Raw genomic sequence first — 26325 nt, forward strand, 5'->3', positions numbered from 1 at the left:
TTGATGGTGAAGATCAAAACTCTGAAGCAACATTCAGGACGGAGAAATTTTTTGCCATTTTCATGATCAACTCGGGCAGTGGGATAAGCCTCAACCTCAAACAGGGAGCTGTTGCTGAGTCCTCCTATGGGGATTGAGGGAGACAAAAGAAGGATAAAATGGAGGCAGGACCTGTCAGACAGGAGGCAAGACTCAACTCAGTCAAGCCTTGTTGCCGGTCAGTAATCTTCATTAAAAACAAAGTGGCGATTGAGAGTCATGGACAAATTCTGGCACCACCCTTTCATTCATCCAAATCTTCATTGTATCCTCATTGTGTGAGGTCAATAAGGTCTGCTGCGCTTCCTCCTCCAGGGTTGTAGTGAGCCTCAGATGACATGGTGTGTGAGAAAGCTCCAATGCAAGAGGTAAAAAAGCAAGGACGTTTTTCTCAAACATAGCCTGGTGCTTTGTTAATTGAAATAAATAGATCTAGGGCTAGAGTGAATATACCATTAGTCACCATTTGTGGAACACTTATTGTCCTAAGCACTTTACATTCATTATATCATTTAATTCTCACAAGAAACCCATGAAGAAAGTCATATTATTATCCCCAGGTTAGAAATGTGATAAATGAGCATGTAGGAAGAGAAGACATAGCACACAGTAACTAGGAAATGAGGCAGATCATGGAATGACTGTGATGTGCTCTTCTCTACTCCTACTTCCTTGCATTTGGGGACCACCTTCCCTGGTCCCCATTCCTGATTCCTTCCAAGATGCAGCAATAGCAGTGAGGTCAGCCATGTGACCAGCCACTTTTGAAGAGGCCCTCACTGGTTCTATGCTGGATGGTTCCCCACCTTAGAAGTCCTGATCAGAAACTCTGAGCTTTCTTATCTGCTAGCCTGTTTCTCCCTCATTCTGTGAGCATCAGGAAGTAAGAACAGCATCTCCAAACATAAATGTTTGATGAAGGCAGTCAGGAATTCCAGAGTAAGGCTGGGAGGTAAGAAAAGAACAGTCAAGCCAGGACAGGATCTTGCTTCACAAGCAGGTAAGAAAAAAACCTTGCCATGAAAAGGAGATTGTGTGACCACTCCTGGTATCCACCAGGGTTCAAAGGCCAGGCTTGCATGAATATAAATAAAAAAAAACATCTGCTCCCAATCTCTCCCATCTGAGGATGGAGTAACAGAAAGTTGGGAGTAGGAGGTGAGGAAAGGAGGCTGTTCCCCTTCCCATAACTTCCTGGAATAGAAGGAAAAGAACCTGGCCTGTTTGTTCTGGGAGATGTGAGTCCACCTGCAATCAGAGCCCGCCTGGAGCATGGCATTCAGTGGTGCACAATGTGGATGACAGGCATAACTCAGAGCAAGATCGGATGGGAGTGGGCAGGAGGATGAAGGGCCTTCTAGCTCTGTCCTGTCAACAGATCAGAGGGAGAGGAGAAAGGGTAAATAGAATCTTAAAAAGACTTATCTTGAGGAAGGGTGGGAAGATGAGGTTTGTATGTTTTTAAGGGGGAGAAGAGACAGAAAGGGAAATTTAGGCCAACATCCAGAATTTCCTGGAGTGCTCCAGGAATCATCTTCAGAAGTAAGTTCCCATCCCTGATGGTCATCAAAGAATGTGGGGTGGCTTGCCCCCAGCTGCAGAGGCAACTTGGTATGGGAGTTGGATGCAGATAGATGTGAGTTCAGATCTAGTTTCCAGCACTTTCAGACTGTGTGATCTTGGCTTAATGTCTTGAATTCTAAGTGTTTTACTTCCTTTAAAGCAGTAAACTGTCTGGTTCCTAGGTGGTCTCCATCATGACATCTATAGTCAACCCACACACTATAAAAAGGATCTTTTCATCAGGTGGGTGAGAGAGGAAGGTAGGGACCAAATAATCTTTAACGTCTTGCCCAATATTCCAAGGAAAAGAACTGAATATCAAATGTGACTCTGGGCAGTTTGCACTGCCATTCCATGCCTCATCAAACACATCATTATTTCTATGTATTTCTTCCCTTATAATTCCAAAAGGGAAAAAGACAGATACACCTAAGGGAGAAGAAAATGTAAATAAACTATTATGACCCTAATGTGAAGGTTTTAAGGGTGACAGGCTCTGTGAAAACACTGATCCAGACAGGCCAGGCATCCCATTGGCAGTGACTTTCCTCCTTAATGTCAGTCCCTAGGGCCAGTCGGCTGCTGTCTTGGTGATACAAAAGGCTCCATTTGGCTCCATTTCAGACAAGTTGAATGAACATCATTAGAGAAATGGATGAGGGGTGATGGATGACTTGGATGAAGTCACACAAAGAGTGCAGATCACATTTGCTTTTGACTCAAGGCTGGGAGGAAGAAGTGAAATGCTGGCTGACATCATCAAGACTCTAAAAGATCTAGGCTGGTTGTAACAATGAATTGAAATGAATTGAGTCAAATTTAATAGAGGAAAAAGAACTAAGATCCTGCACCTGGATTATAAAATGAACCAAGCTTTGTAAACATAATGACAAGGAGTGAGTCAAAAATGGAAAAGATTGATTGATTTGGCTCTAATAAACTATAAAACATGGATGTCAAAAACACTATAAACAAGATGAAAAGGCAAACTATAAATTGAGAAAAATAATGGCAACACATATGATAGCGAGAGTGGGTTGATATGTTTAAGAGGTCTTTCAAATCAATAAGGAAAAGAAAAATACTCCACCAGAAAAAATGAGGAACGAATGTAAACAAACAGTTCAGAAGATGAGAAATCAAAATGGTCAAACAGCACATGAAAAAGGTTTATCCGTGGTATTATAAAAATGCAAATAAAAACAACAGTGGAATACATTTGTTTCCCTATCTGATTAACGATGACTTAAAAGAGTAACGAGAATCAAGGTTCACAGGATGCAGGAGAAGCGGACAGGCTCAACCACTGTAAGACAGTATCAACTTGCATAACCTTAATGGGGGCCAGTTCTGTAATGCATATCAATAGCCTTAAAAATATCCAAACACCTTGACCTAGAATTCCACTTTGAGGAGTTTGTCCTAAGGAGAAACTAGAGAAGGATATGAAGATATAACACAGTAGGGAATTCGTGGCAGGATTATTTAGAACAGCAAAAAGTAACAATCTAATGCTCAATAATGGGGAATTCACTAATTAGGATAATTAGAACAATGAAATACCATGGTATATTAGTCCGTTTTCATGCTGCTGATAAAGACATACCTGAGACTGGGCAATTTACAAAAGGAAGAGGTTTAATAGACTTACAGTTCCACGTGGCTGGGGAGGCCTTACAATCATGTCAGAAGGCAAGGAGGAGCAAGTCACGGCTTACATGGATGGCAGCAGGCAAAGAAAGAGAGCTCGTGCAGGGGAACTCCTCTATATAGAACCATCAGATCTCATGAGACTTGTCCGCTATCACAAGAATAGCATGAAAAAGACCCATCCCCATGATTCAATCACCTCCCACTGGATCCCTCCCATGACATGTGGGAATTGTGGGAGTTACAATGCAAGATGAGATTTGAGTGGGGACACAGCCAAACCATATCACATGCAAACCTTAGAAATCACTGATGTGAGAAAATATTCATAGTATGTTTCTGTGGTACACATGGAGATGTGCTGCTCAGATCCTCCTTCAAGGAAGGACTTGCTACCATGAGTGTTAGTTCCATCAGGGTTTGTCTCAACTGCAGAGAGAGACAAGCCATGGACACATCCTTCTTGGCTTTCACACATCCAGTGATTGAGGTAGGGGCATAAAAGCCCAGCCATTTCTACCTGGTGCAGACCATTCTGGTACACCATTTATGCTCCAGAGCTCCCCACCAGGTTGGCCTGGCTTATGTCAAGTCCTCCACAGGAAAACAATTCTCCATGAATTTTTTTTTTTTATATCCTATAGGTCCTGGGATTTCTGAGCAAAGAACACGAGCAAACTTGGTTAAAAGATGACTGAATTACTAACATGTCTTGCAACTTAGAGATTGTGTATGGCTCCAGAGAGATTTAGAGACTTATCTTTCCTGGAGATATTTGCTCACATTTAGGGAAATAAGTCCAGAGATGCCTTCCTCTCTCCTGCAGAAACATATATTTATATTTCAGACTCAAAATCTCTCTTCAGAGGGGAGGATGGGCAGATGTACTAGCCACCCTATATAAGCTCTGAATTCCATGAGTTTTTGGGTTGCAACCTATGTTGCACCCCTGCTGAATGCACCTGGCCCTTACTGCATCATCCTGTGGGGACTGGGGTGTGAAGAACTGGCGTGAATATGCTCTGTGAGTGAAAAAGGTCTCTTCTCTGAACCAGAGATTTCATGTTTCCTGTCTTAATCAAACTTTCTCTCTCTCCCTCCATCTCCTCATTCTCTATATAATAGATAGATCGATGCATATGTATGCATATATATGGGTGTGTGCATGTATATGTGCGTATGTATGTATTTGTGCATGTATATGATATATAAGTAACTTAACACCTGCATTAAAGTTTGACTTCTCCCTCTGCCCTACCTGTCTTCCTCCCCCTCTCTTCCTCATGTGTTGATCTCAGATAAATGTCTTGCACACCTCCAAAACGGTCTCAATGTTTACCTCTGGAGAATTCAGCCTGCAGTAGTTGCTGAGTTAAAAAGAAGAGCAGTCTATAGAGCCATACATAAACATGATAACATTTTTGTACTTTATGAGAGGTGCATTGAAAGAGATGACAAAACTGCAAAATATTAATGATGGTTTTCTTTTGTTGGTGTGAATATGAATTTTTTTGTGCTTTTCTCTATTTTCCAAATTTCCTGCATTGAACATGTATTACTTTTAATTACAGGGTGTGCCAAAATACTATTGCTGTCAGCTGTATTCAGCAGGAAATGGAGGTGGGGATGGGGATGTTAAAGCTGATATTTACAGACTGCTAGCTATGTGGCTGGCACTGTTTTAAGCAATTCATATTTAATTTCTCCTTATATGCAATCTTACGGAGGGGAGGTATCATCTCTTTCTCATAAATGAAGGAAACTGACACCTAGAGAGATAAATAACTTTCCCAAAGTAGAGGAGTCAGGGTCTGAATCCAGTCTTCCTGGCCTCAGAGCCTGTGCTTCTACAGTCTCAATGTTCCCATCTTAGCCTCATCCTTGGGCACACAAATTAGGGCCTGGCATACCTCCCCTTCTGAGACTTGGATGGGTCCTCTGCCCAAACTCTAAGCCCCTCATTTCACTTCCAAGGCCCATGATCTGGCTGTGCCTCCATCTACAGGTCCTCCGATGCCACTCCTCTCTTTCTCTTGGACCCTGATTGGCATGCCTCCATTCTTGGGGCCCTCGCCCTAGGATGCTCTTCCCAGCTCAGGGTTTGGTTGACTGCTTCAACCCTTCATGTTCCAGTGTAACTGTCCCCTCTTCAGCGATGCCTTCCCCAGCCACTTTCAGTGTTTCCCTTCTCTCCTGCTTGCCTGCCATAGTTACTCCCTAATTCCCAGTTTTGTTCAATGTGGCTCATGGCATTTGGTAGACTGCCATATTGTTCACTCATCTAGAGATGTGTAATAGCACATGTGGGCTCTGGAGCCAGACTGTCTGTGTTCAAATCTCAGCTCTTCCTTTACTAGCAATGTATCTTTGGGTGAGTTAGTTATTTCTCTGTGCCTCAGTTTCTACATTTGTAAGTGGTTTATTTAGAACACTGTCTGGTATATAATGAGAACCCCACCTGTCTCTAAAGCCCATGCCAGCAGGGACTGTACCTCACACCATGCATCAAGTTCTTAACACAGTACGTGGTACACACAGGGACTCAATAAATACTTTTTGAATGAAGAACAAATGCAGAAGCTTAAATCTCATAAACGGTTACTGAGATCTGATGCTTCTTACTGGCATCTGTGCGGCCATGACTGTGTTGAAGGAACAGCTTCTCTTGTTCTAAGTTTTGTATCTTGCCAAAGGAGAGAGCAGATGCAACGAACCTGTGCAAGGCTTTGCCTGTGAACTGCCGAGGGTCTAAGCAAGCTGTTTACAGAGCATGAGTCTCACATATGAACTCAAGGTCTGGCTCACAGTCCAAGTGCATTTTTTTTCTTTTACCCGTTAGACTTCAACCTTTGAAATGAGATGGATTTGGAAAAGTCTTGCATAGGGTTTAGGGCCTCATCATTCAAGTAGGACCACACACTCTCCATCCTCTTGCCAAAGTCAATACCTAATGCTAAAACAGCTTTAGAAACTTTGGTTTTATTTCCCGTCTTCATTTTTCATGGGTGACACAATCTTTCAGTTAGAGATACCGCTTGCCCTGTAGTGGTTCCTGTATTCCTCTCTCCTTTTTAACCACGATCCGTTTTGAGTTTAGTAACTGCTCCTTATCCATAGTGCCTGACACAAAGTGGGCATTCAGTCAGCTGGTTCTAAATGCCTGATGATGGAATGACTGAATGAATCAATGAATGAATTAATAATTATTGATTAAAGTTCAGTAAAGGCAGGGCCATGTCATCCTTGTATCCTCAGCAGTCCTGGCACAGACCGTGCATGTAGCGGTAGATGCTCAGTGAATCATTACTGAGTGCATTGTAGATTCCAGGAAGAATATTAAAGTTGTGGAAATAGTGGTGAACCCCACAAGCATTTACTCTGCCCCGGCAGGAGGACTTGAATGAATGAATGAATTTCTCCACTGTTTTGAGTATCTTAGTTTGCAAAGCAGCAAACACTGCACTTGAACCTGAGTTCTCTCTGAAGCACTGCTTCTCCCACAGAAAAGCTGGGGCACCAACAGGGAATGAGGGGCCTGTGCTCAGCTGGATGATTCAGTAGAAGAAACTGCAAGACACAGATGAGATTAAAAAGGAGCTGGGCAGGTGTGGTGTCTGCAGAGAAGGAAAAACCAAAACAGAAGAATCAGGAAGAATTAGAAAAATTGTTCACTGAGGACCTGGTCAGGGTCGGGACACAGGAAGGATGTCAAGCATCTCAAGAGTGGGAGTTGTTGGGTACGAATCCAAGACAAAGTCTGCTCGACCACAGCAGGTGGCTTTGGACATGCTCTTCTGCTGCGGCTGTGACCAGGAGTCAGTTTGCAGTGAGACTGCATCCCTTTTAAAGCAGCCATGTCCTTATTCTTCCATGTGACATATCCTTCTCCAAAGTCAGAGTTGTTTCACCAGGAGTTTCAGGATTCAGGGTATTTACACTATGAGCACAGAAAAGGCCTTTCCTTGGTTCCTGGCTCACAGGTGAGATGCATGAAACCTGTTGGGTCTTTTCCAGGCTCTCCAAACACTTGGCTTTTACTCCTACCCTGGCTGACATTGACAATCAAGTGCGTCTGGGTGGCCTTATTAGTGGCTAAGATATTCAAATGAGTTCATGCTAACTGGGAAAGAGCCACTGCCTTCACCATCAATGCCCCTCCCATGAATGCCCCCTCCCTGCCACTTGATCCCTTTGCTGGGACTGGTAGGGATGAGCAGGAGGACTTTCTCCAGCAGCCTTACATTCTATTTGGTTGATGTCCATTTGATACTGATTGTTCAATATTTGTAATACTCCCTTGCCTCCTGGTAATTGTTAATCCCCTGCCTTAATGGTAATTGTTTATTTCTGTGTCTCCCACATCCCCAGTCCTTTTTCCAGACTGTAACCAGAGTAATCCTTCTAATATGTAAATCATACTGCTCCTTTGCTTAAAATACTTTGAAGGTTTTGCACTGGCCTCATTAAAGCCTCCAGGTTTCTTAACATATGTTTCAAGGCTCTCCGTGCCCCAGCCCTCCTCCAGCCTTACCTAAGCCTGCTATTCCCTCTTATACTCAATTCCAGCTGCACTGACCTTCCACATTTCTTCAAGGACTACACAGTCTCTCCTCTCCAGACCACTCCTGGGACCTTCTGCTCCCTCCCTGACCAACGCTGCTCCAACTAAGTCCTAACCTCTCCATTCCTGGTGCCTCAAAATTACTCAAGTGCTGCTTCCTTGGTGAGTCCCCATGCTGTAGGATTCTCCCATGGGAGTGCTTAACATATTTCATTTTATACACGTACATCTGCCTTCAAAACAATATGCTGTGTGGGACACAGCCACAGGTTATACCTTTGCATTTCTACCATCTTCCATGCTGCCAAAGATACAGAATGTGTAAAGAAATAGATGATATGGTTTGGCTGTTTCCCCATCCAGATCTCTTCTTGAACTGTAGCTCCCATAATCCCTACATGCTGTGGGAGGGACCTGGTGGGAGGTAATTGAATCATGATTGTGGATTTTTCCCCTGTGCTATTCTTGTGATAGTGAGTAAGTCTCAGGAGATCTGATGATTTTATAAAGGGCAGTTGCCCTCCACATGTTCTCTTGCCTGCTGCCATGTAAGACGTGCCTTAGCTCCTTCTTCACCTGCCATGATTGTGAAATCTCCCTAGCCATGTGGAACTGTGATTCCCTTAAACCTCTTTTTCTTTATAAATTACCCAGTCTTGGATATGTCCTTATAGCAACGTGAGAATGGACTAATACAATGAATATTTGCCAAGTAAATGTTACTCCCACTAGGATGTGAGCTTCTTGGGATCCTGGATTTCCTAGAAATGCCTAGCCCTTCTCCCATTGCATGGGGGCCTAATGAAGTGCTCAGTGAATATTTTTTGCAGCTTTGAACAGAAATAGATTTGGATGCATGAGAACCAGTTTTCCATGTCTGCCCCTTAACTCTGTGATTTTGGGCAAGTCTCCTTCTGTCCTGGAATTCAACATTCTCACCGGTACACTATGATGGCAACGACTCTGCAGAGTAAATACAAATGAGAGTCAGCTCCCCCGTGACTCTCCTCTGTGCCAGAGAGTGTCCCGTGTGTTGCAGGATTTTTATCTGATTAAAAACAATTCATTTCAGTAGATGTAATTTCCCCCTTTTACAGAGATTCTGAGAAGAACAACTTGCCCAAAATCACACAGAGAGAAAAGGATTGAGCCAGGATTTCAAATCATCTTACCTGAGTCCATAGTTTATGCTCTTTTCACTATCCTCCTGTCCTGCCTCTATGGAAGGATAAGATGATCTGAGATTATCTATCTATCTATCTATCTGTCTATCTATCTATCTATCTATCTATCTATCTATCTATCTATCTATCTATCTATCTATCTACCATCTATCTAGCTATTCTATTCTATCTACCTACTGACTTACCTATCTATGCCAGCATAGTGCCTGACACATGGCAGATATGCAATAATTGATCACTAGAGATGGTTTAAGTCTCATCTTGCTTGGAAGTAGGTTCTGAACAAGGCAGTCCTGCTGAATCCCATATAGTCCTGGAATCCCAATAGGTGGAAGCAAGAGGAGGTGAAGGTCATGGCAAGCTTGTTTCCTCTCAGCCCATTATGCTGCTCTTGTAATGTCGTTTGCAAATTTCTGTAAGCACAAAGTAGCCACTTGGGGCAAATGCACCAAGGAGAAGGGTTATGTGCCTTTTCTCATGGCTAAACTTGACAATCATGGAGTCTCTCTTAGTCTCACAGAGGAGGAGAAGCACATTCACTGCTCACTTGCTCACTCATTTCCATAGTTATGGAATAGTTAATAATACCACCATTTACAGAGAGCCGACTCTGTGTTAAGGGCTATGCTGAAGCTATCTTCACAACAGTCCTTCCATAGGCTGCAGCTACAGCGACAGAGACAGAGCTAGAGAGAGCTTCCTGGCTGGTAATTAGGAAACTAAACACAGAGAACTTTAATAACTGACTTGCTTAAAGTCACCTAGCTTGTTAGTGGTGAAGCTTAGATTTGGACCTGGTTCTGTCTGCTTCAAAGCCATTTCATTTCACTATGAATATAGCATTAGATAGCCCAGTCACTCATTGCCAAAAGATGTTGGGGAGTGGGGACATCAAAGACAGTCCTTTTCTTGCTGCCCAGAAAGCAGTGCCTTTCCCTTAAAGAAAAGGAAACTCACTAGACTCTCTGACCAAGTTTAGGGTATAAAATTGAGGTGCTGACAAAAAGCCCATGGATCAATTAGAAGACTGCTAACAGTCTCTCTCTCTTTTTTTTTTTTTGAGACACAGTCTTGCTCTGTCTCCTAGACTGGAGTGTGGTGGTGTGATCTCGGCTCACTGCAACCTCTGCCTCCAGGGTTCAAGTGATTCTGCTGCTGCTGCCTCAGCCTCCTGAGTAGCTGGGATTACAAGCATGCACCCTCATGCCTGGCTAATTTTTTTTTTTTTTTGTAGAGGCAGGGTTTTGTCATATTGGCCAGGCTGGTCTCGAACTCCTGGCCTCAAGTAATCCACCCACCTTGGCCTCCCAAAGTACTGGGAATACATGTGTGAGCCACTGCATCCAGCCTCTCAGAGTCTCTTTTAACCCTTGTATTTTCCTTGTCATTTCCCTATAAGAGTATAGTGGTGGAAAGAGTTTTGATCTAGAGTCAAAGCTTGGGGTTCGATTCTCAGCCATGCTGTCATAGGCTGTGTGGCTCTGGCTGGGTAGGAAATGTCATTGATCTGAGCCTTGGTCTCCTCCTTGTCATAGGGATTAAATGAGGTAATTGATGAGAAGAACTTGGGCCTCACTGAATTGTCAATAATTGGTAGAAATCAGGTCACACAATCTATACATGGGATTTTGGCATCAGCTGTTACAGACAGAGTTGTTATTTGGGCTTTTTCCTACATCCAATTTCTTCCATAAAAGAAAACCACAAGCAAAAAACAAGCACAGAGGCAAAATAGGCTTCAACTCTCCCTACAGAAATGTTTCTGAGGGTTATTAGCTCAGCCATTTTCCATTAGCAAAAATAAATCACTCAGAAACATCTGGGCCACATTCGTCAGGAATCTGCTCTGTGCCGGCATTTCATTTTCAGACCCAGAGGACATTTTGGACCTACTGCCATGCCCTTGAGAAAACAGAAGGGTTCCAGAGGCCACCAGGGCTCCCACTTCCCTATCTCTCTTTTTCATTTCTGAAAAGCTCAGAGGCAGCGGCAGCCAAACAACGTTTGGGTGGGATGGTGAAGAAAATCCCCTTCTGGCTGTAGACAACTCTCTTTCTGCCAGCTCTCAGGCCTGTGCACCTGGCCCCGAGCCCTGAGGGTGAGGATTTGGGGTGGTGGTGGGAGCTAGAGACTCATGGTGCCATGTGGTCAGGCAGCGAGGCATCTCCAGCTCAGAAGGCATGGGGTCCCCATTGCGGGGGCCCTCTGCCATGGGAAGTTTCCTGCTGTTTAGAGTTAGCCCTTCCGCCAGCAGCTCTTGGTTCCCAAGCAATTCTCACAGCTCAGCACAAAATGTGTCACTGAGGCAGAGATTCAGCCAACCTGAGCAGGTCCCTGAGGGGCTGATGTACTCTGGAGATGGTTGCCTGTGCCTGATGTCTCCGGTCGGTGCCATGGGAGACAGGTGAGATGAGATGGATGTAATTATTCACTGGCCTTCAGCCACACAATGTCAACTAATAACAACTACCTGTTCATGGTATTTGCCCTAAGAGGGAGAAGCCTGGGCAGTGAAACAAGGGGTGAGGAGAGGATGTGGAGGGGGCGTGATTCAAGGGGAGCAGTGTTGGGGGCAGAGGCAAAAGTCAGGAGCTTAGGGATCAATTAGGCAAAAAGATTCCGTGTTGATTTTTCTATGAAATGACTATCTTACCATTTATACTGCAAAACAACATTGGGCCTGTCAAAGCCCATCATTCTAAATGTGTACAGTCAGAACACCAACTAACAGCTGAACAGAATTAATTACCTCTCCCCAAGACAGCTTCAACAGTTTGTTAACTGTTTTATGCCTCAAGCCCTTCACTTCTCAGCGTCATCCTCCTGTCTCTTCTGCCAATTTCACACCTGCTGCCGGGTAAATCTTCATAAAGCACGCTTCCTGCCCCGCCGCTCCTGTGCAATGTTTCCTTATAGCCTGGGGAATCAAATCTGGGGGAAAACAAATACTGTGGCTCATAGTTCCCAGCTTCCCGCCCACAACTGCCTGGTGGAAGACAGAGGAATTGTTAGAATTCTACTTTGATAGTTGAGTAAATGGGGGCATGGTGAGGTTGAGTGCTTAGCACCTCAGGCCCCTCTGCCCCACCCAGCTAGCTGCCTCTCATGATTCCCAGATCCATGCTTACCTAGTGTCCTCCCCAAGTTCTTCAGGTAGGGGCTGACTCCACCAACTTTGAAGGCTGACAATGCCACCTGCACCAGCTCTTCTCCCACTTTCCGGTCCCTTCCTTTCCCTAAGGCCACTCTGAAGAACCATCCCCAGCCTTACCTAACCTGCAGTCTTCTGCTATTACTTACTACCACCACTCTATCTCCTCTAGTTCCCACTGGCTCCCCAGCCTCCAACTTGCTGGGCTTCCCACGGTCTAAGTTTCTCACATGTTAATTCAGCCACCTTATTTATATCGAGGAAACCCAGTACTAGCATTTACCCATTGTCCAAACCGGAAATTTAGCTAAAATCTGCATCCCAGGCAAAAGAGAGGATGGCTTAGTTGGAGGATAGGGGTGGACAGTGTACAGGAGAGATGGGACCTTGCATTGCCCTTCAAGTAACAAGGGGATGGGTTCCCAACCCTTGATATTCATTCTTGCTTGAAGGAGTTGACAGACTATCATGGAAAAAGCACTGAGCTTGAGAACCGAGCAACTTGGTTCTGCCAACTTTCTATGACTTTGGGCAAGCTACTCCTCTTTGCCTCAGATTCACTGAAGCTTAAAAAGGGAGTGACCAAGATGTCCTCTAAAGTTCTGAGTGTGACTCTCTAGAAGACCCAGACTCATTGGATTAACACCATCTGTAAGCAGAGTTCCCACCTGAGGGATGGTCTTGGTTGGTTCCCTAGCCTACCTATTATATAATCCTCTCCAGGGTCGGTAGCTGCCCTTAGTTTCCCAGGAAAGATCTCAGCTACCCGCCCTCCAGCCTGGCATGATGATCTGGGACTAATTTCCTTTCAGGGACAGAGATAAAAATAAATCATGCCCTGCTCCCCAATCAGTCTGCACATCTTGTTCCTCATAAGCAGCAAGACCAAGTGAATACAGGGCTGTTGAGGCTCCCGGGTCCTGATGCGGAGGCAGGGGCCCAGGCAGGCATATGGCTAGCAGGCCGGCTGCACTCAGAATGTTATTTTCAAACTGAAGTGAAATCTGCTTCAGGCCCGAGCATGGTAGGTGGTCTCCGTTCTTGGATCATAAATCACTGAAGGTAACTATTTTTCCTGGCCTCACTTGTGACCCAGTATAATGTTATTATGATTGGAAGGATGATGGAAAAGGGATTTTTTTTTCTCCTGTTCTAATCTCCAGGATATATAAATCTTTGTACTTTCACAGTCCCGGGGACCATGCGTGATGATGTAGAGAGCATATAGGAATGACCCCCTCAGGTGCTGGTGAGGTTCTCTGCCACTAACTCACTTGTATTTTCTAAGCCACAATTTTTCTCATCTGTAACAGAAGTTGTAGCTGGTGGTTCTCATTCTAGGACTCAATGATTTTCTGAAAAAAGGTGTTCATGAAACCAACTCAAAGGATCAAGTCTGTTAATATCTTTGACTGACATTGGAGTCCTCTTGTAATTTGGTCTCCAGTGGTTCTTTCACCTTCATTTCCAACCATCTCTCTGTTCTCCTCTCTTATTTCACCTAGTTCTCTTCAATGTGGCTCATTGTTTCATACTTTTAAGCTCTGGCATTTTAAGTAGATTCATCTACTTAAAATTTCTATTTTAAAATCTTCTCTACCTGATGAAATCTTTTCATTTAAAGCCCATTTCCCATCTTACCTTCTCTGTGGAGTCTTCCTAGTCTCCTTCTGGCCTAATGAGTTAATGACTTTGTTCTCTGGGTGCTCCTAGAGCTGCAGGTAATTACCTCCACCACAATGTCCATGTACAGAGCCTGACACCAGTCAGACCCTGGGCTGAGTTCCCTCCACAGTCTCCAGTGTCAAAACGTTCCTGTGTTCATAATCTGCGGTCCCAGAATGTGACTGTATTTGGAGATAGGGCCTGTAAGGGGAAATTAAGATAAATGAGGTCATTATAGTGCTTCTTAGTCCAGTCTGACTGGGGTCCTGAATAGAAGAGCAAGTTTGGACACAGATTGGCGTCCTTATGAGAAGAGGGAGTTTAGATACAAACATGTACAGAGGCAAGATGATGTGAAGAGACAGAGAAGATGCCATCTACAAACCAAGGAGAGAGGCCTGGAACAGATTCTTCCAGTATAGACCCCAGAAGGAACCAACACTGCTGATACCTAGTCTTGAACTTCTGGCCTCCAGCACTGTGAGAAAATAATGTCTGTTGTTTAAGGCACTCAGTCTTGGTACTTTGTTAAGGCAGCGCCCCTTCGCCAGCCAACACAGACCCTCCCCACACATGGTTCCTGTGAGTCTCCACCTCGAGGTGGGGAGCCCTTGGAGGCCCTTGAAGGCAGGGTCTGTGTTTTATTATTATTATTTTTTAATGTTTTGAAATCCAGAATTCATTGTTTCTCAAAGCACGTCTCAGACCTCTTGCACCAGAATCTGTGTTTTTTAAACTGTAGTTTTGGTCACAAAATTAGCATAGTGAGTCACAACTAGCATTACAAAAATGTGAATCAGATTAAAAAGAGCACACAATAGGCACATCTGCGTGGCTTGCAGGTCGTAAGGCAAATTATTGGGTAGTGATTGTTTTATAAAACTTCTGTTTTAGTTGTGTACACTAGGTCACCATGTAATCTTTTAAAAAATATTGTGGAGAAAGTTGAAAAACATTGAGTCGAAGGTACTTGTTAAAAACACAGATTTTTTTTTTCTTGCTGGACTACAACTTTATGCCCATTGATTAACAACTCCCCATGTTCCCCTCCCCCAACCCCTGGCAATCACCATTTACTCTAATTCTATGAATTTGACTATTTAAGTTACCTCGTGTAAGGGGAATCATGCAGTATTTGTCCTTCTGTGACTGGATTATTTCACTTAGCATACTGTTTTCAAGGTTCATCCATATTGTTGAATATTTTTTCTCTTTTTGAGGTTGAGTCTTGCTCTGTCACCCAGGCTGGAGTGCAGTGGCATGATCTTGGCTCGCTGCAACCTCTGCCTCCTGGGTTCAAGTGATTCCCTTGCCTCAGCTTCGAGTAGCTGGGATTACAGGCACGTGCCACCAAGCCTGGATAATTTTTGTGTTTTTTAGTAGAGAGGAGGTTTCGCCATGTTTCCCAGGCTTGTCTTGAACTCCTGGGTTCAAGCGATCCACCTGCCTCAGTATCCCAAAGTGTTGGGATTACAGGCATGAGCCACCATGTCTGGCCAGTATATAGCACATTTTCTTTATCTACCTATAGTCAACAAAAATGTACTGTACATTTAAAACTTTAAGAAGGTAGATCTCATGTTAAGTATCATAACCACAATAGTTTAAAAAATGAAGCTATTTGGACATTAACCCAGACCCACTGGACTTGAATCACTAGTAGGTGTGGCCTTGGAATCTACATTGTGTCTAGAAAATTCTTATGTACACTAAAATTGGTTATTCCTAGTACCCAAGGCCAGTGTGAGGCACAGAATTATCACAAAATCTATATTTATTGAGCCAGCATGGCATCATTTTGGTGCCAATTATTTGTATTTTCACACTATCCAAAGAACTGGTGGAATAATAGCTAAGAAGAATATCAATGCAAAATCATTAAAAAGATTACTGGATCAATTTCTGATATGTACCTCAAAATAGTTGAAAGGAATTTAAATTACTTGCTGAAGGACCTAAAAGCTTTTGTGTGTCATTGTCCCATTTGTCTTTGAACCCATCCTAGGAAATAGGCGTCGTTGTTGCCATTTTTGGATGATGAATCTGAAATTTAGAGAGAAGTGACATGCCAAGGTCACATCACTAGGAAATGGCAGAGCTGGGCTGTAAATCCAAACCTCATTCCATGCTGCCTGACGTTGGTCCTTGGTTCTCCTGAGACCCTTTCTGGCCGTAGCTATTGATGAGGCTTTTAAAAGAAGTCAATGCTGTTCCTGGCTGCTCCTGGGAGATTGGAGCTCCCATCCTGACTCAGAGAAAGCATCTTCCTATGGTGTGGGGCCAGGTAGAGCCCCACAGGGACTACCAGGGCAAACCAGTCCATGTATTTGGCCTGGGCTATGGGAGACTTTTATCAAGGACCCCCAAAACACAGGTTTTGCAGTGACCAACAGTACCCACTGTCAAAAAGCCAACTCCTTTTCTGCCACAGTGAGTCAAGAATGAATGGTTTGAGGCTTGATTTAGAGACAAGGCATTTAACTCAGAGAACTCAAAGAGACCACACCAGGGAGGTTCCAGGCCCCGCTGATATGGTTTGCTTCTGTGTACCCACCCAAATCTCATCTTGTAGCTCCCATAATTCCCATGTGCTGTGGGAGGGACCTGGTGGGAGATGATTGAATCATGGGTGTGGGTCTTTCCTGTGCTGTTCTAGTGACAGTGAATGGGTCTCATGAGATCTGATGGTTTTAAAAATGGGAGTTTCCCTGCACAAGCTCTCTCTTTGCCTGCTGCCATCCATGTAAGATGTAACTTGCTTCTCCTTGCCTTCTGCCATGATTGTGAGGCCTCCCCAGCCAAGTGGAACTGTAAGTCCAATAAACCTCTTTCTTTTGTAAATTGCCCGGCCTTGGATATGTCTTTATCAGCAGCATGAAAATGGACTAATACACCCACCCACTTCTCCCACACCAGTTTCCCATGGGTAGCAGCATCTGAGCTGAGTCTCCATTTTGAGGATTTGCCTCATTGCCTCTGGTTTCTGTGACCACTGCGGAACCCATGAGCCAGGTGTTCTGCATTTGTTATCACCTTTAATTCTAACACCACTCCTGTTTCCCAAAGGGTCAATAACTTGCCTAGCGGCCACAGCTAGGAAGTACAATGGATGGGATTTGAACCCAAGACTGTGTGCTGTGAGTCTGTACTCTTTCTTCTGCATAGACTTGCTTTCCCTGGTAGAACTTAGCTTGTCCCTGTGCCTATGCTGAGCCAGCTTGTCCCAAGACTAAATTGGGCTATGGTGCCTGGGGGATGGGCTTAGAGAGTCCAGGGAATTGTGAAGGGCCCTGAGGTCATTTCATTAAAGGCACCTTTCGGCACATGAATACCAATGAATACCATGAGTCCTGCTCATTCCTTCCTTGGTCCATCTAACCAGGCTCCAGGCAATGGAGACATCCCCTTCCATTTTCCTCAGTGACTTCCTGAGGTCTGTGGATCAAAAAGCACCTGGAGGAGACAAGTGATTCTGGACCCAGAATCAGAGAAATCTGATTGCTGTGTTGTCTCTGCCACTCACTATGAGATCTTAGGAAATTCCTCTGTTCCTTCTGTGCCTCAGTTTCCTCATCTGTAAAATGAGGACAATTCTGTCTTCCTCACAGTGCTATTGTTGGATAATAGGGTTGAAAATCTCTTGTACACAATAAGCATTTAAGACATGATTTAAACACTGGTTTAGTCAGATAAAGTGATTAGGAGACCTTCTCAGTGAGTAAGGGGTCAGACAAAATGACAGAAATGTAGCCAAGTCCAATTCAAACGTCACCATCAGCAAATCACCATCACTCATGTTCCCCCACTGCGACCCCACCACTGCTGCTCCATTGCCACGATGACCAGCAATGGCCCAGCACAGTCAGTGTCAACAGTAGCAACACCTCTATTCCCATCACTACCCCACCCCTCTGCTACCGCTACTATAGACACATGCATCTGAATTGTTTGTTCTCTCACCTTCATTATCATCTCTGCCTCCATCATATCACCATTGCTATATTACCACCATCACCATCACCAACACCACCATATCACCTAACCATGATAACAATACACTACAAGGTTCATTCCAGCCCCAGTACAATGCCTGACCCAAAGTAGGTTCTCAGGAAATTTTGGCAAAATGAATGAAAGGATAAATGAATGCCACAAATTATGTAATCAGAACTGCCAGGAAGCAAGAGTTTCCACCCCTTGTAAACCTTCTGTAGATGTTTCAGTGGCCAATTTTTTTCTGTGTCTTAGATCCTTCACCTCTTTTTTTTTTAAAAAATTTCAATAGCTTCTGGGATACAAGTGGTTTTTGTTTATACGGATGAATTGTACAGTGGTGAATTCTGAGATTTTAGTGCACCCATCACCCAAGTAGTATACACTGTGCACAATATGTAGTTTTTTATCCCTTACCCTCCTCTTTCTCTCCCCCATTCCGAGTCTCCAATGTCCATTTTACCACTCTGTATGCCTTTGCATACCCATAGCTTAGCTCCCACTTATAAGTGAGAACATGTGTTATTTGGTCTTCCATTTCTGAGTTGCCTCACTTAGAATAATGGCCTCCAGCTCCATCCAAGTTGCGGCAGAAGACATTATTCTGTTCTTTTTTATGGCTGAGTTATATTCCATGGTGCATATATACCATATTTTCTTTATTCACTCATTGGTTGATGGGCACTTAGGTTTGTTTCATGTCTTTGCAATTGTGAATTGTGCTGCAGTAAACGTGTGTGCAGGTGTCTTTTTGATATAAACACTTCTTTTCTTTTGGGTAGATACCCAGTAGTGAGACTGCTAGATTGAATGGGAGATCTGCTTTTAGTTCTTTAAAAAATCTCCATATTGTTTTTCATAGACGTTGTACTAATTTATGTTCCTACTAGCAGTGTATAAGCATTCCTTTTTCACCACATCCAGGCCAACATCTATTATTCAACTTTTTAATAATGGAAATCCTTTGCCTCTTAAAAGGTCAGTCCTGCTGGACCAACCTAGGGCCTCGCTGATGGGTAAAAATGATGAGGACAAAAGGTAGAACAATATAACTGGAGAAATAAGCATTTGACTCTGATTGTTTCTTTCTCAGAAAATCACAGTATTAAACCAAACTAAAGAAAACTCATTCCTCAGGCTGAGTGCGGTGGCTCATGCCCACTTTGGGAGGCCAAGGTGTGATGATCACTTGAGCCCAGGAGTTTGAGACCAGCCTAGGCAAAAAAGCGAGGCATTGTCTTTACAAAAAATAATAAGAAATTAGCCAGGCATGGTGGTGTGCATTTGTAGTCCCAGCTACTCTGAAGGCTGAGGCCGGAGGATCCCTTGAACCCAGGAATTTGAGGCTGCAGTGATCTATGACCATCATTGCACTCCAGCCTGGTGACAGAGCAATACCCTGTCTCAAAACCAAACCAAAACAAACCAAACCAAAACAAAACACAACCTTTTCTAAGATTCCAACAGTTGTCTATGTATTTATATGTAAACCTCAGGTATTTTCTAGCTGCAACTTTTTTTCTACCTTCTACTCCTCCCTATATCCTGGGGATTGTTGACATTATTTTTTTTTCCCTAGCAACGCTCCCTCTGGTTGGATTCAAAGTTAATACCACCTTTGAAAATTACATTTGAAAACATGCCAGCCCATTCTCTGTCCCAGGAGGCAGGCAAACAATGAGATGACCAAGCATTCCATTCAGTTCCTGTATTATAAATCATAACTCACTTGGGTCAGTGGGTAGAAGGTGACTCTGTAGCTGATTTAAAGAACAGTTTTCAAATACAGGCTGCTAGCTCATTGCTGAGGCAAAGACAGGACTCAAAGCCCAGGTGCCTTTTCCATCCTTTTCCTAGCAATAGCTCCTGCCTTGACATCTAAGCCTGGCTGTATCTGTGGGGCGGGACAAAAACTTATCTATGCCTTTTCAAGCATGACTCATTGATCCTTTTATGTCTGTCCTCTGGATCTCTTTTGGGAACATGGTAATGACTGAATCTGAGATCATGGCTGTCCTTGGGGTGTTCACTCAAGGCATCTGGTCCCTAAGATGTTCCCAAGGTACCTTTCTACTTGCAGGCTTTTTTGATCACCTTGTGAATTCACCGAGCATTCCATAGACTGTTTGCTCCTTCCCCTCCATTGTGTCTTTGGTCTTTTCCCTCTCTCTCATTATCTCCTGGGCTAGGATGTCCTGCCTGATGGTGTTGAGGTCATTGAATTAGGCAATGTCCCAGAAACAATGATCATAGCAGTATTTTTAGAGGAGTCCATGTGATGTCATGGAAATAGCATGCAGTGTTCAGTGATCCAGGCATGGGACACAAACTCTGCCTTGTCCATTTACCAGCTGGGAGAGTGACCTAAACCTATAGTGCCTCAGCTTCCCCATGAGCCCAGTGAGCATTATTATACTACTCACAGGGTTATGGTGATTAAATGACACAACAGAAGCAGTTGCTTAGAGCAATTCATGGCACTTGCTAGATCACTCAAAAATAGCCCATTTACTTTCCACTTCCCTTGAGCTTTTATTACAACATCTTGTTTGGAGATAATTAAAATGCAGCTGAGATTGCTTTCATGAGGAGCCAAGGGGCAATATTTCTCAAGTAATTATCATTGAAGGAGAATCAATGTGGGAAGGAGCATGTCAGATATATACCAGGCAACACAGCCTCTGGGGTCCTTCATTCCTCCTGTGTCTGTGGTGCTGGGTTGAGGTGTTGCAGATGGGATCTTTGTTTGGTGCTACATGGTTTCAGCCTCTGTGTGGCTCCCTCCACAGGTGGGACCATCTGACCTCCTGTTGGTATCCTTCAGACAACCCCTAGTGTACTGTCAACCAGAGAGGAAGATGATTATGAAGCTGCCACTGCACAGTACTTGGTGGGGGAGACTATACTGGCTATGGAGTCACTCAGGCCTGGGTTGAAGCCTCATGATGTCCTGTACTAGTTATCTAAGCTTGACAAGTCACCCATCCCTCCAAGCCTCAGTTTTCTCAGCTATAAACTGAGGTTGGCAATATCTACTTTTCTCCATGATACTTTATGTGACAAGGAAGGGAAAATCCAGTTCCAAATGGCTTCATAATAAAAGAAACATTGTATTTGATAACTACAAAGTCTAGAGGTAAGACTTCAGATATAGTTTGATCAGGGGTCTGGCTCCACTCCTCTGCACAATTTTATTCCCATCCTATCTTCTGTGTTGGCTTCATCTTTAGGCCGGCTTCCTTTATATGTCAAGATACCTACATGTAGCAGCTTTCTCAGCTAGGATTGGACCATCTTAGCTGACAGGATCAGTGCTGGCATCCAGATCATTTTCAGCCCAGCAAGCAGCTGGCGTCAGTGCTACTCAAATCATGGGCTATGCAGTGAGAGAGAGATGAGAGATGAAATAATGTTGGGAAGACAACTACCACACTACTCAGAGTGGGATTTTGAAGACTAAGGAACTACCGTGATAACACTCACAGTTGATGGTTTTTGAGAACTGACTCTGTGTCAGGCAGATAATATCTTGCTTAATCTTCCCCAACACCCGGGATCATGAATGTAACTATTAACAGCACTCTCAATACATACCAATTTCTCCTCTATCATGCACCTCAGATTCCCCATCTCTGTTATCCACCCACTAGAATTATTAATCTGTATGGTCAGCTGAATGATGCCCCTCCCCCAAAATGTTCATATTTTAACCCTATCAGCTGTGAATGTTACTTATATAGATAGCAACGAGCCTTTGCAGATATAATTGGGTTAAAGATCTTGAAATGGACAGATCATCTTGGATTACCTGAATGGACCCTAAATAGAATGATGGTGTCCTTATGAGAGGGGTGCAGTGGGAGATTAGCAGAAGAAGAGAAGGTGATGTAATTTGGAAGCAGAGATTGGAGTGATGCATTTTGAAGGCAGAGGAAGGCGCCACAAGCCAAGATATACAGGTGGCCACTAGAAGCTAGGAAAAGGCAAGGAAACCAATTCCTTCCCTTCAGAGCTTAAAGAAGAAACCAGCCCTGGAAATACCTTAACTTTAGCCTAGTGAGACTGGTTTCAGACTTCTGACTTCTAGAACTTGTAAGAGAATGAATTGGTATTGTTTTCAGCCACTGTGTTTATGATAACTCATCACAGCAGCAATAGGATACAATATATTATAATGATAGCGATCAAACCAGACACTTATCTGAGTATTTTTGTATTCTTACTTAATTCTCACAATAACGGTTGGTGGTCAGCAATATTCTTACTTTCATTTTATAGGTGGGCAAACTGAATCAAAAAGACATTATACAATCTGCCAAACACATACCATTCAGATGTGATGGAGTCAGGGCTTATGTCAGACAATCAGGCATGAGAATTGGTACTGCCATCCATTACACTATCTGTTGGTTCATCATGCATAATTTCTCCCTTATCTATCTCTTCCCTCTTGCCAACTGTTTGCTCACCCTGTGTTTGTTCGGTAGACCAGATTTTTGCCGTTCTTAGCACTCCCCCTTATGCCAGGCTCTGTCTTGCCCATGAGCAGAACAAATGTCCTGACTTCTCTCTGTCTTCTCTCATCCCAATAACCAACATTTCTTCTACCTAGTGCCAAATGTCTACCATGTAAAACAAGTGATCCCTTTGGTTAGTTTTATTAGCCTGGGGCTCTGTTGAAAGGGCAGTGTAATCAGGCAAATGTGATGCAGTGCCAGCAACCTGGCACCCACTGTGTTTCCCAACTACTCTAGAAGGCAAGTTTTGTTGTTATCCCCATTTCACAGATGTGGCAATGGAGACCTAGAGAATCCAGGAAAGTCATTCAACTGGTCATTGGTGAGGGTTGGATCCAAACCTAGGCAGTGTGCCATCAGACCCTGTGACCTTGTCCATCACCTGCAGCTCTAACTGCACAGGGCTTAGGTGAGTTTAGTCTAAAGGTAAACTCCATAAGAGTGCAAAGAAGATCATCTGCACACAAGCCTCACAGCACATGTGTAGGCGCTCTCTGCTCTCTGAGCATCAGTGCCTCATCTACAAAGTGGAAGAAAATAATAACAACTGCCTTATTGAGTTATTATAACGATTTAATCAGGTGATGATAAAGCATATAGAGTTCGTGTCTTACTCCATGGCAGAAAATAAGTGCTCAAAATTAGTTACTATTTTATACATTTGCTTAAACATCATATATACATAAGCGTGAGAGGCCAATGTGGCTGCTGGTGGGGATGGACAAAGAAACAAAATATCAACTATGAGGAAGGAATGTCAACCAGGAGCCCAAGCCAAGAGCCGTGAGACAGACCCTCTAATAGCTGGTGTTGCTGTGGAGTACAGGTGCCTCTTACTCAGACAGCTTCCCGCTCCTGAACAAGGAGCAGCAGAGATGAATTTATGTAACTAGATGGCGCAAGTTGTGCCTGGCACCCAGCTTGTGAGTAAGGCAGATCCAGGAGATGCAGCTAAGAACACCTTTCCTGGAGTCAGGGATCGGGTGGGGAAGGTCTGATGGAGAATGTGGACGGCCGTTTTGCCTTAAAGACACCACAGTGGCATTGACTTATGCTATTGAATGGCTTGGAGAAGTCAGTCCGTGGGGGTTGGGATTGGGGAGTGAAGTTAGGGTGGATGCTGGGTCTGCGAAGTGGGGAATCCACAGACTAGGAAGTTGGGAGGTAGAACAAGTCAAAGTTAAGGAGACAATGAGCCCCACTGTGCTCGGATGCTTGCAGTATGGGAGAATTCCTGTTCACATGTTGTCTGAGAAAACTATGGATTACCTCTTGCAGACAGAACTAGTAGACGCTGGGCATGGAACTGCTTAGTGAGTTTGAATTTCGAGTTTCATCAATGGCATTGACACTGTACTGCCCAAATCAGAAACCTTTATGAATTCATAACATGTTGGATTAATGCCAAAATTTTTTCCCACCAAAGACACCTGTAAATATTTTCCCACAGTGAACTGCATGTTTCAAATAATCTTTTAATATAGCACATTTATTAAATTATACTTTTTTTTTGTTTTTGTATGAAATAACTACTTGCTAAGTGGAGATATAACTTCGGAAAAAAGAGAAAATGACTCTTTAATCAGAAAATATAGGACATGCTTGCCAGTCTTTTTGAGATATCACAAGTAGCTCAAGTAGCTTCTAACTTCCTTCATGGTCCCCAACTAGGAAACACCAAGAGTAAAGGAAGAAAAGCAGAAACAGAGTTTAAATGAACTTTATGTGTTGACACAAATGGACATATACATTATGTATTAAGCCTATGTATTACGTATAAAGTAATGAGGAAAAATGTCTGTGAAGATTATTTTTTTTGTTTGTTTTTGAGACAGAGTCTTGCTCTGTTGCCCAGGTTGGAGTGCAGTGGCCCCCTCTCGGCTCACTGCAACCTCCAACTCCCAGGTTCAAGCGATTCTCCTGCCTCAGCCTGCTGAGTAGCTGGGATTGTAGGCACACACCACCACACCCAGCTAATTTTTGTATTTTTAGTAGAGATGGGGTTTCACCACGTTGGTCAGGCTGATCTCAAACTCCTGACCTCGCTATCTGCCCACCTTGGCCTCCCAAAGTGCTGGGATTACAGGCATGAGCCACTGTGCCCAGACTGTGAAGGTTAATTTTATGTGTCAACTTGGCTAGGTTATAGTGCCAGTTATTTAGTAAAATATTAATCTAGGTGTTGGGAAGCTGTTTTTTTTTTTGATGGAATTTTGCTCTTGTACTCCCAGGCTGGAGTACAATGGCATGATCTTGGCTCACTGCAACCTCCACCTCCTGGGTTTAAATGATTTTCCTGCCTCAGCCTCCTGAGTAGCTGGGGTTACAGGCACCTGCCACCACGCTCAGCTAATTTTTGTATTTTTAGTAGAGATGGGGTTTCACCATGTTGGCCAGGCTGGTCTCGAACTCCTGACCTCAGATGATCCACCCACGTCAGCCTCCCAAAGTGCTGGGATTACAGGCATGAGCCACCGCACCTGGCTGGGAAGGTATTTTACAGACATGGTGAATACCTACAATCAGTTGACCTTAAGTGAAGGAGATTACTTTCCATAATGTGAGTGGGCCTCATTCAATCAGTTGAAGGCCTTCACAGCAAAAACTCAGGTTTCCCAGAGAAGAAAAAATAATGCTGCCTCAGGACTGAGTTTCCTTTCGGAGTTTCCAGCCTGCCAGCTGGCCCTACATATTTTGGACTTGCCAGCCCCACAATCACTTTAGATAATTCTTTAAAATAAATCTCTCTCCCTCTCCTTGGCCCCCTCTCTTTACACACACACACACACACACACACACACACACACACCCCTACCCCTACCTGTTTCCTGTTCATTCTGTTTCTCTGAAGAACCCTGAGGTTCTCCAGATACGATGGCCATGAACAACAAAGTCAGGTTCATTTAGAGCCATAACATGTATACATGCACATCTATATGCTGATGTTCAAGGGTCTAAGACCATGCATATCTTATATTATGCACAAGGTTGCTACAGGTCCATTGCGCACCAAACCTCATCATTAAACCTGATAAATAAAAGCATCATGTGTATGGTCATTTACTTGTTAAATAACCAAGTATGTATTGAGTACTTACTATGTGTCAAGTTCACATAAGCATCTTTCAATTGAATATAGATGTTGTTGCATATAATCACATGCAAATGAATCCAGAAAGATTTTTGAATTCATAGTCCCTTATTTATTTGAATTGCTAATAGATTCAAAAGTGTGATTATTCTCATGTGGGTGTTTGTGATGATTTTTGATATTAAAAAGGCTTCTTTGTGTTGGTAAAGGTTGAGAATCAACAATAGATAGCACTTGGCTTATAAAATATGAATTACAGAATAGATGCAAGATACCCCACTAGAATTCTGGTGGAGTCTGAAGGGGATATCAATCACATCTCATCTGCTCTGATTTCCTGTACAAATGATAAATGGGCACTAGAGTTACATATGAATCAAAATAATTAACTTTAACACTGGTAATGCTGTATTCGAGGAGGGGTCGTGGACCCAAGGCTCAAATGGCCTGCAGTGTTTTCGCCTTGAACTGAACTTACCACCAGGCCATAGATGGAGCAGGTGGCCAAATACATGCCTTGTCCCATCCCAACCTCTGAGGTAGCAACTGCCCTGAATGTTTACCCTAAGGCAGAGGGAGCTGGGAGAAGAATACAGGGCAGGTTAGAGCGGGGAGGGGAGAGAAGAGAGAACCAAAAATACTCTTGTATCTTGCTCAGTGCTTCTTGCTCAAAAATGTACAAAGCAGATTCATCACTTCTTTTCCTGGGAAAGGATTAAAGGGAGTGTTTCACTGTGGAAACTGAGGCACATAGTAATGTCCCGATGAAACTACAGCATTTCCTATAGGCCTCTCAATCTTCCAATTTTTTGGTAAAGATGACCTGGGAGGAAACACTCCCAAATAAGTTCCTGGAGAAGTAGAAAGGACTCTGGGGTAAGGCAGGATGATTTTTGCTAAGCAGAGCTCTG

Source organism: Gorilla gorilla, chromosome 7 (genome assembly GCF_029281585.2).
Source record: "Gorilla gorilla gorilla isolate KB3781 chromosome 7, NHGRI_mGorGor1-v2.1_pri, whole genome shotgun sequence".
Classification (NCBI taxonomy): Eukaryota; Metazoa; Chordata; class Mammalia; order Primates; family Hominidae; genus Gorilla; species Gorilla gorilla.